Source organism: Misgurnus anguillicaudatus, chromosome 3 (assembly GCF_027580225.2).
Source record: "Misgurnus anguillicaudatus chromosome 3, ASM2758022v2, whole genome shotgun sequence".
NCBI lineage: Eukaryota > Metazoa > Chordata > Actinopteri > Cypriniformes > Cobitidae > Misgurnus > Misgurnus anguillicaudatus.
This window is the reverse complement of record NC_073339.2, coordinates 17,804,368-17,816,349: the sequence shown is the minus strand read 5'-3', so window position 1 is coordinate 17,816,349 and position 11,982 is coordinate 17,804,368.

Below are 11,982 nucleotides of genomic sequence, written 5' to 3'. Positions count from 1 at the left end.
CTATAAAGTTTTGTGTAAAGTTCTTAATATCATTTTATATATTTGTTAATACAATTAAATCCACATTTAAATTTTAAATATGTTTGTGTTTGAATCATTTAAAAAACATTCATCCATTTATTTATGTTACGTATAAAGAAACAATTTAACTGTGTTAGATAGTGTCTAAGTGTGGAAAGTGTGATTTTATAAATACAACATATCGCTATTTTGAACTTAAATAACTGGCTAAAGTAATTTTGGATGTATAAATCTAAAGAAAAATATTATCCATTATAATTTTTAACAGTTCATCTTTCACAATAAATCTTGTTTCATAACAACTCAAAATGCCTTATAGACCCCTGTGATTGGGAAAATGGGCACTGTGGTGAGAAAAACCCTTAAGTTATAAACATTTCTGGGAAGTTTATATATAGCAAGAAGGGAGATATAAACACAGAAATAAAAATAAACATTTGAAATGAAACAGTACTAGTTCTACTGTCCACAAGAAATCAGAAAATACTAGATATTTTTCAGTTAAAATGCTTTGTAATCTATATATTGAACTGTTATATAACCACATATAAATATTTAAAGAGCCTCTATTACTTTGCTGAAAGAACGTTATTTTGTGTATTTGGTTAAAATACATATATCTGTTCATGCAGGTTAATGGTATTTTACATACTGTACATTATTGTTGTTCCGCTATGCCCTGCCTTTCTAAAAACACGTTGATTACTAAAAAGCTCATTGTTCTGACAAGCGTGTTGTGCTCCAGCAATCCAGTGCGTTGGCCGAATACCTCAAGCGTGCGAAGATCGGTTCCAAACAGGAGATTGTGAAGGTTTGGAGGACAAATGAACCCAAGAGCAGACGGTGTCGGGGAAAAAACAGAAAACACTTTTATTTTTACAAAAACGAAAACCCACGAGGGGGTACACAACATTAAGACATGAAACTGACAGATAACTCTACAACTTGACTGGGTAACTAGACTCTGAATAACGTCGACCACGAGAACACGACACAACACAATGATCCTGCACAGAACGTCTCGGTTACGGATGTAACCCTCGTTCCCTGAAGGAGGGAATGGAGACGTCACGTCGTGACCGACGAATTGGGAACTCGCTTAGAGAGACCAATCTGCTTCGTATACTACTAAAACGCCAATGAACTTGGCATTGAGATATTTGCATAATGCTGGCGCCGCCCCGCCAGGTGCGTATATAAGGAGCACGTGCAAATAGGGAAATCAGCTTCTGTTCGCTGAGAAAGCCGGAAGGTGACCGGCCTAAACAGCAGGTGGCAGCACCTGTGGCGACGGGACGTGACGTCTCCGTTCCCTCTTTCAGGGAACGAGGGTTACATCCGTAACCGAGACGTTCCCTTTCAGTCGGTCACTACGACGTCACGTCGTGACCGACGAATTGGGAATCCCTACCAAAACGCCACTAGGGGCTGACCTCTTCCAGTGTCTGCAAAAAACTCTCCAAATCCCCCTTAAGGGAATGGAGAAATAAGGCAGAAGGCCGGGCACTAGATGTTCCTTTAACCCCACAGTAGTGCCAGCGTCTGGGAAGCGCCCTACCAGAGCGGGATAGGAACGCTGCGGAAGCCACCGCCCCTTTTAAGGGCTAATGGTGGGCGAAAGTCAACCGTAGTTGAGGAAAATGACAGCCGTGGCTGTGTAAGCAAAGCAGTGCTCTGCTAAGGGAAACGTGGGCTAGTAGGATTAACCCCACGGAATAATACTCACAAAGGAACCCGTTGGGACGCAATGTGGGGCCCAAGCCAAACACGTAGGTTCGTAAGAATACAGCTAGTGAAAGGCTGACAGCCAATGCTCCGCAACAAAGGCTGTCAAGGCAGTGGAGAGAGCAAATCAAACCATTACGCATTTTTGCTTTGTTAGCCTTCCATACTGAAACTCAATTTGGAGCCTCAGTCGGAGGCTGCAAGCCGACTTGCGAGTCTGCTCTCCGTGCCCTCCCTGGTGAGGAAAGAACACGAGAGGATACAGGCTCGATACGAACATTGTAAAATCTAATGAACGTATTAGGTGTCGCCCAACCAGCAGCTCTACAGATGTCTGTCAGCGAGGAACCACGAGCTAATGCCCAAGATGAGGCAACACTCCGTGTGGAATGCGCTCTCAAATTAAAGGGGCAAGGAATGCCCTGCAAATTGTAAGCTAGGGCGATAGTATCAACTATCCAATGAGACATCATCTGCTTAGTGACAGCTTTCCTTTTCTGCTGGCCACCATAACAAGGCTTTGCGTGCGGACCACGTAGAATCGCAGAGCGCGTACGGGGCACAACAAAGCCTCGGTTGGGTTTGCCTGCTCCAAAGGCAACGCTTGCAAGCTCACCACCTTATCTCTGAAGGGAGTGGTGGGAACTTTGGGCACGTAGCCTGGTCTGGGTCTCAATGTTACACTCGAGACAGCAGGGCCAAACTAAAAGCACGAATCGTCAACAGAGAATGCATGTAAATCCCCTACTCTCTTCATGGAGGCCAATGCTAGCAGGGTCAGAGTTTTCATTGATAAAAAACTTCAGACTCGCAGACTGCAAAGGCTAAAATATGAGACCAGAAGGCTTCAGCACCATGGACAGGTCTCAGGAGTAAAGAGGGAGGGCCCGAGGGGTTTAGCCTGCGAGCGCCTCTTTAAATGTAATAATTAAATCATGCTGGCCAACTGATCTGCCGTAGATAAGTGAGTGATGAGCAGAAATAGCGGCGATATCAACTTTAATGGCGGAGGGACAGCCTACCATCTAACCTATGTTAAAGATATAAAGCATAATGTTAAAGGGCATTCTCTGGGGTCCTCGCGTTGCGAAGAACACCGGGTGACGAAAAGGTTTCATTAAGCGCGTAAGCCCGTCTTGTGGACGATGCTCGAACCGCGTCGATGGTGTTAGATACCCTTGCGATAAATCACCTAAACCTTGCACGCGCTCAACGACCATACATGGAGATCCACAGGTCGGGGCGCGAGTGCCAAATGTGCCCCTTCCTTGAGAAAGAAAGTCCTTCCTCAGGGGAATCCGCCAGGGAGGGCTGTCGCGAGGAGCATTAACTATGAAACCAATTCTTGGTCGTCCAGTACGGACGATTAATAAAAGGTTCTCCTCGTCCTGCCTGACTTTGCACAGAGTCTGCGCAATAAAGCTCACTGGAAGAAATGCGTATTTACGCACCCCCCGCGGCCAGCTGTGTGCCAACGCATCCACGCCGAGGCTGCCCTCGGTTAGTGAATAAAATAGGCGACAGTGGGTATCGTCCGGCGACGCAAACAGATCTATTTACGCACAACCGAACTTCTTCCAAATTGGCCGGACCGTCTGGGGGTGGAGTCGCCATTCGCCGGGGGCGCAGCTCGGGAAGCGCGTCTGCCGCTGTATTGAGCGATCCCGGAATGTAAATGGCACGAAGGGACCTCAGATGCTTCTGACTCCAAAGGAGGAGATGACGAGCGAGAAGCGACAGGTGACGAGAGCGCAAAACCGCCTTAACGGTAAATAACGCAACAGTCGCAATGTTATCGGTGTCTACTAATACATCCTTCCCTCGCATCTCCATAGCGGAGCGTACAAGTCCCAGATATACAGCGCACCGCTCGCGGCAGTTGGGGTGCTATGCACACCCCAGAGACTGCAAGCCCGTCATAGGTGGCTGATCATCCCGTGCTTAGGGCATCGCATGCTACAGAATTCCAGGAGACCCCTCAGAGGCATATCTTGCTATCAGAAATGCTGGGTCTACTACGGGGAAATTTAAATGACACGCAGGTGTAGTGTTTACACAATGTATGCCGGTGCGCCACGCTCTCCTCGAGACTCGATCGTAAAGCCAACGCTGAAGCGGTCTCATATGACGCAGCTCGAGCAGTGTCACAGCTGCAGCATGCTGTCATATGTCCAGGAGCTTCTGAAATTGTTTCAGAGGGACCGCCTACTTCCCTCGAATTAAACCGAGGCAAGTCAGAACTGACTGGTTGCGCGCTCTTGTAAAACACGCCAATTAGTCGATCGAGTTTAATTCCATACTGAGAAAAAGGATCCTCTGCACGGGGCAAAGTTGCTCTTTCCCAGTCGACCTGATGACTTAAACGAGCGAGATGCCGAAGCATTAACTCTATGTGTTCGCGCACGTCTGCCAAGAACGGGCTATTATAAGTCAACATAAATAAAAGCAGAACGCGAACAACGCTCTCTCTCTGATATTTTACTGCCGTGACTAGCACTTTCATGGAGACACGGAGAGAGAGCCACAGCTCGAATGGTGTACTTAATATTAATATGCCCACCCCACGACGCAGAGCGAAAAAACGGTCTAAGGCGAGGGGAGATGGACACATACAGTACACGTCTACAGGTTTAAGGCTGCAAACCGATCTGAATATTGAAATACGAGCCTCGGCGTTATCATCCAAAAAAGACCACCTTTGTAGAGCCGGTGCGTAAATCAAATCGATCGTAACCCACCGCGTATCTTGGGTACTATGAGATAAAGGCTGGAAAAACCCTATCATCATATCATCATCTCGGGAAGAGGGACCGGCTCGATACATCCTTCGCCAGCAGGATATCGACTTATGCACGCAGTACATGTGCATCGGACACTTTCACTATAGTGAAACGAAAGCCCGAGAATTTTGGGGTTGTGCCGGTAATTGTATTTCGTAACCGAGGCGGATCGTGCGTAAAACCCAACGAAAGGGCTGGGAACTGAAGCCAAGCACCCAGGCACCGTACGAGGAGAATTAACGACACTACCGAAGTACCCGCGGTGGGGCAGCGAAGCGAGACAGGTGAGACTGCCGGTGCGTCTGCTTTGACAGCATAAGCATCTACAGTATGTGTGTGAGACACTGACCTGAGCCCGCTGAAGGTGACGGTCGTCTGGTCTCCTCTGCGGAGAGCACAGACTCCGATGAGGGTGCTGGTGGTCCGGTCTCCTCAGTGGAGGGCTCGGACTCCTCAGAACACCCGCTGGCGATAGAGGAGAGGTAGGGTGAGCTGGTGTGTGCCCGCTCACGGCTCTCTCGATCCTCTGGAGACCTGGAGAGGGAAGAGGAATGCACTCTATGTGTGGTTAAGTGGGTACCGGCTAAACAGCCGGTGGAACACATGCAAACCAAGAATTTTCCACCCGACCCTCTATCGGGGGAAGGAGCGAATCACCGTCTCCTGAAGAGTGATCCTCTGCCAATCCGGGTCGCCCGCTTACTGGCCACTTAAACTCCCGATTTCACGGGAAGCGGCTAAGCGGGCGGAGCGAGCTGCTGACGACCGGTTCCCCCGCGCTGCCGAGATGGGGTCCGAGGAGGGGAACGGAGGTGGTCGCCGCAGGACGCCGACGGCGAGAGGCCGACTGAGGAGCCGGCGTGGTGGTTTTTACCAAGGGCAGCTCTCCTTCGCCGGGGCATGACCTAAGAGATCGCCTCAGTCTGCGCAGCGGAGCTGTACGACTCCACGGCCTCGCCGAAGAGGCCGGTCTGTGAGACAGGAGCATTCAAGAAGTTGTTCTTGCCTGCGTCCGTCAGCCAGACACAGCCAAAGGTGGCGATCTTGAACCACTGTGGTGGACATCGCACGAGTGAAGGTCGCGGCCTCCCTCGTAAATCCTTGGTGAAGCTGTAGCAACGTTATTGCGTGCAGGGCTGAAGCCGCCTCTCCGCATGCCTGACGGACAGCGCCCGTAACCGGACGACTGTCTACAAACACGGAGGGAAGGGTTGGGTGGTCCCTCCAGGAACGCAGCTGCATCGCAATCCCCGCTCCACTGAAGGGGTCCCTGCCCTTAGCGGCTCCATTGGTGAGGGAGGTGAGGGGTGAAAGCTGAAGCTGAACGGCCGGATGGCCGCAAATCACGTCAGCTCTTCGTGCCGTCGGGAAGAAAGGCACAGGAGAAGAGGACCGAGAGGTCCGAGCAGCTCCGAAATACCAATCACGTGGGCGGTACGGTTCGGGCGGAGAGGGGTTAACCTCTCCAACTCTACCGTTTCCGCCGCTCGAGCGGGCACGGCCGCCATCTCCGGAATGACTCCACTTCGGTGGAAAATTGGACACCCCTCTGATGCTGCAGAAGTGAACGGGACCAGAAGGAGGTCCAATGGATTCGGCAGAAATCGTAGAACACGACTCTGCAGTCTCCACCGGAGCCTCAACCGGCTGAGGATGAAAGGCCGGTAGGTGGAGGACGCATCCTCCGTCCTACTCAGCGTAGTGATGCGAAGAGCGTCCTGCGAGCGCTTGACAGCCGCACCATGGCGGTGTCAGCACTGCAAAGGCGCGGACAGCATTCCCGTAGAAACGTCAGTCGTCTCCGCAATCCAAGAGGGTTATGCTCTCACAGAGAGAACAAAAACTCTCCACGAACGCAGCCTCAGAGTGCTTGATGCCCAAGCATGAAGACAGCGCTCGTGACCGTAACTGGAACCCTTATACCTCTCACATCCAAGATCGCACGGACGAAAAGCAATCCTGAAAAGAACGCTGATCTCCGAATATACGAGAGAGTGGCTGTCTTTAAAAAGACACAGAGCTCTCACGTATCACTCTTTAGGGAAATCACTCTTTTGGTGCTCAGCTGATGATGCGCACAGGGAAAGGCAACGCACACACTAAACTCAAAACAAAAAATATGCAGAGCAGTGGAATACTGCGAGCGTCCGCTGTTTTAGTACTGCTTGTCAATCAACTTCAGCAACCGTTCCCAGAAGAGCAGATAGTAGCTTCTCAGTCAGATAAAGCCGGCTTTCGAAGCGAAAAAGCTGATTTCCCTATTTGCACGTGCTCCTTATATACGCACCTGGCGGGGCGGCGCCAGCATTATGCAAATATCTCAATGCCAAGTTCATTGGCGTTTTAGTAGTATACGAAGCAGATTGGTCTCTCTAAGCGAGTTCCCAATTCGTCGATCACGACGTGACGTCGTAGTGACCGACTGAAAGGGAACTAAAGATACACTGACATTAAATAGAATGAACCAAGCAAGATAACGAGCGGGGAACAGGTGATGGGAATAAGTAATAATTAACAATAAGCAGGAGGACGAGGGGGCGGAGACAAATGACAAGACACCGGAGGCAAATGCCAAACACAAAGACAAGGCATGAACCTCCACACAAGGCCAGGGGCCTGTTCTTCGTACTTCGCTTAATACATCCGAGATCAAATGAGACATCTGAGATGTTTAGATCTCACTAATTATGATCTCGCTTATCTGGTTCTTTGAACACCACTGCTGTTGATGATTATTATGGCAGGATTGAATTATGCGCGTTCGTGCACTGCAAGAAAAGGCAATACATATCGATAGTAGAAACACTGATCAGCAACGCTGTGATTGGCCAGTTGTTACAATGGCCAAGAACACGCCCTTTTTTTAACCCCTGCAGTCTGAGAGCTATTGATGAAAGGTTGTGAAATTTTATTATGACACTGAATTTAAAAACCCAGTTAAAGCTACTTTTGTACATAAATCACCATAAATAATGTAAAATTTTCTGTAAAAATATAATCTTGATATCTTTACTATGCTTGTCAAAGATTGAAATTAATGATTGTAATTAAAATTTGATGCTCCTAAAGTACTTTAAATCTCTTTTAAAAACAGTTAAATGCTGTTTTATCTGTTTGAAACAGCAACATAAAAAGCAGAATAAAAACAAGTGGTGGTCCTCCATCTTCATGTGATGTGTTGGCAGGAGTGATGTCTCTAAACTGGCTGATTGTACAGATCATCTCTGGAGGCAGTTGCTCTTTCTTAAACCCAAAGCCAATGCAACAATTTCATTTCTGATAAATAAAATTCGAATTGTAGTTTATTATACGATTGTGTTTTCCTCTCTTTTGTGCAGTTGTAGATAATACACCAACACTTTTAGCAGTTCCCAAGAATGTGGTAAATAAAGTATGATGTGCAGTAAGGGAATGGTAATGTTATTCTACATTAAAAGATTATAAAATGCAACCGTTTCTGATAGCAATGCACATGACAGTAAAGAAATCCTCTCAGATGAAAGTCCTTTAGAGAAACTATATGCAAGTGGTTAAATAAGTTTACTTCAATTGCATTATTCTTAACTTATTTCTGACTATATTAGCAGTATTCCACGTTAACTGAAAGTCCTGCATCTGCTGAGTCTGCACAGAAAAGTGTAGTTAAGAAGATAAAGATATGTGAAAATATGTGCAAAAAACTTATTTGGTTATTTTGGTCATTTTTGTCACAGAACAGGGACAGGGGGTAACATATTTGTAGACAACGTTTTAAATATAGAACAGATAGAAATTACTAAACGAAAACCCTTTCATGCATGACATTGTAAGCTACTTGACAATCTAAAGACAAAACTAAAATAGGAGATTAGTTTATTCAAATGAAAATGATTTCACACTGAGTAATAGTCTTTATTGTACATAACATTTATTAGTTCTGGGTATGATTGATTGCTGTTTTTATTAAGGAAAATTCAAACAAATTTAAAATGAATGTGATCAGCATGTTTGTCTTCTCATTCGTTTAAGAATAATAATCAAACACCTGTTATACAAAAACAAGTCGCACAAGTACAGAAAAAATATATTTGTTATGTTATATATTTTTTAAATTACATCGCTAAAAGATTTAATTAATCTATCCTTTTTTATTACGTGTTGAATTTGAAAGCTCTATATATTAATCATGCATCTTACGCAGATATAATGGAGAATATGCGACTGGGTCAGACTTTCCGTATCACATCCACTTAAAAAGGTACAAACTAATCTTCTTTATGTCACAAGCCGGGGGTGGCCACTAATGTAACTAGGCCACGCCCCTGTTAACTTCCACCTCGAGGAGGTCCCCAAAGCCAACCCAATGACCAGACAACACAAGTGCAGATAAGTATAAAAAAATAATCTTTTATTTAATTTAATTAAAATGGCTTTAAGAAGGGGCAGGGAAAGGGGAAAGTTTAAAACTAAATTTCTCGCTCTGTTCTCCAGGTGGATCGTGGTCCAGAGCAATGGGAAAGGGGAGGGGCGTGTACCTCAGGCTTCCTCAGCCTGGCTCGTAGTTCCCGTGGCGCCCTCCTCTTCTTCCTGGAGGCAAAACAGAAAGAAAGTGAGTGTTGGGACAGCGGGACGTGGGCGTGTGCGGACCGTACTCCTAATCACGGGTATAGCTCTCTTCCTGCACAGGGGCTGGTCAACGCACAGCGGGGTGGTGTCACACAGCTGAGGGTCTCTCTCTCTCACCTCTCCAGCAGACACAACACGCGATAACTATGGTAGGTACGATCTCTCTTTCTCTCCTTTCTTCACAGGCTGCTGACGGGGACACACAGAATAGTTCACAGTTCAGAAGATGACGGCGGGGGTCTGGCAAATAATATACACACACACAGCAGAGACAGGACACTGCACCACTTCAAGTGAAAAGTTCCACACAATATAGACTCACCACACCACACTATAAGTGAACACTGGGGAACCCCGTCTTCTCCTTCTTCCCCGGAATTCGGTATGGCGTTGTTCAATGCGACTCGGTCAACGTTAGTGAAGGCTATAGTCACCCGAGCTGGCTTTCCTCCGGCACTCCCACCACACTGCTCCGTGGTAGGGCCGTCTTTCTTCCCACTAAACAGTTTGTCATACAACAGGTTAACAGCCAATATCGAAAGGTAGTTGTTTATACTCACTAGCACCGTTGGCAGTCTTTTCTCTCCCACCAGTACACATCCACAGCCGCAGACGAGTTAGCGTGTACACACGCAGCACAATGTTCATACCAATAAGGTCAGTAACTCGTGTTTCCTTCAAAATGGTTTGTTGCTCACTCTAATGCCGATCTCTCTCTCTATTTCGTTACAGGTTTCCAGCAATATGCTTTTCCCTCGTCCCAATACAGCCACGCCAGCACAGCCTGAAGAGAATACACAATGCATCAGCAGCACAAACACACGACAGCAAAAGCCCCAACAATCGACCCCTAACTGTGTTTTCAAATGTCTCTTTATACTCCCCGGATCCGTTGTCTCCTCCAATCAGCAACCGCTGTGGTAAATCAGCCGCACCTATGGCGGATTTGCTGATTTCGCGCTTGCGGGGTTTACCGGAAGTTCCGGTGTTCTTGATCTTCCGTCTAAACAGAAACACTTCCGGGCGGAACAAAACTCTCCAACTTTCAGTTCCGCCCCTAACAATCGTCACCCTGTGACATTTACATGAAATAAGCCTGCTCCCGAGCAGGTTTGAGCTTACGGACCTGTTGCTATGACAGCAAGTTTAGAATGAGCTTCGAAGAACCAAATAATCCAAGATCATGCCAAATCATCAACAATCAAATCCAGCTAACTGAGTTAGCAACGTACGAAGAACGGGCCCCAGGGACTGCCAGAACTCTGCCACCATGACAAAATACAAATATAACAAGACTTCAAGGCAGAGTCCTGACAGTAGCCCTCCCTCAAAGGACGCCAAAAAGGGAACACACAAGACAAGAGAACATGACATAATTAACATGACAAGACTAGAACACATCAGACTAAAACTTAACAAGAGGTGCCAAAAACAAGATGAAACAAAACTAAATCAAACACACATAAGTCCACAAGATACTAAAACAGGACAGTCCACGGGGGTTTGGGGCGAGGACGCAGCTGGGACTGCGCGGGCTGAATCGACCGCGCGGGATGCGCGGGACGGGTCGGCGGCACGGGCTCTGTCGGCAGCTCCGGCAGTGGCTGCGCGGAATGCGCGGGCTCCGGCTCTGGCTGCGCGGGCTCCGGCTCTGGCTGCGCGGACTGTGCGGGCTCCGGCTCTGGCTGCGCGGACTGCGCGGGCTCCGGCTCTGGCTGCGCGGACTGCGCGGGCTCCGGCCTGGCAATGGCTCTCCAAAGCGCACTGAGGAATACTGCGCGTTTGCCCTCCGTCAACCAGCAAGAAGCTGGACGAACTGCAGTGGGCTGCAGGACCTTGACTGGAGGCGACATGACGGACCCCGACACCGTCGCTGGGTTCAGTGTTGGCAGGATCATTCTGTGAAGGTTTGGAGGACAAATGAACCCAAGAGCAGACGGTGTCGGGGAAAAAACTGAAAAAACTTTTATTTTTACAAAAACAAAAACCCACGAGGGGGTACACAACATTAAGACATGAAACTGACAGATTACTCTACAACTTGACTGGGTAACTAGACTCTGAATGACGTGGAACACGAGAACACGACACAATACAATGATCCTGCACAGAACTAAAGATACACTGACATTAAATAGAATGAACCAAACAAGATAACGAGCGGGGAACAGGTGATGGGAATAAGTAATAATTAACAATAAGCAGGAGGACGAGGGGGTGGAGACAAATGACAAGACACCGGAGGCACATGCCAAACACAAAAACAAGGCATGAACCTCCACTCAAGGCCAGGGACTGCCAGAACTCTGCCACCATGACAAAATACAAATATAACAAGACTTCAAGGCAGAGTCTTGACAGGAGATAGTATCGTCTTTACCACCTTATTAATACAAGCTCGAATCCGATCCAAAAAAAATGCAGATGACCAAGCTAATCGATCAACTTTGCCAGCGTGGCTTGAGCAGAAAGTAACAGATTGGTAAGGTAAGGATAGTAAAACATTTACATCATGTCTGCATTTGTGATTGTAAAACGACAAACAACAAGCATTACCCCTCGTTCAGACAGCCAGCGACGTTATCGCTGTGTGTCGCTTGTCTCTTTCAATGAGGCGTTTCTAAATCTGCTTGTCATAAACAAATGAGTACCTTCCACGCCAGTAAGATGAGAGAAGGATGACGTAAACTCCACTGCTTTGTTCTCATTGGTAGTCGCTCCCAAAAGTCGCTCGACATTTGCATAAAGTTAAACTTTTCTTAACTTTCTCGCGTCGCTGGACACGCCCATACGGTCGCCAACGGTCACTTTCGCTTGTGTCGCCGGAAGTCGCCCGGTTTCCATTGAAATG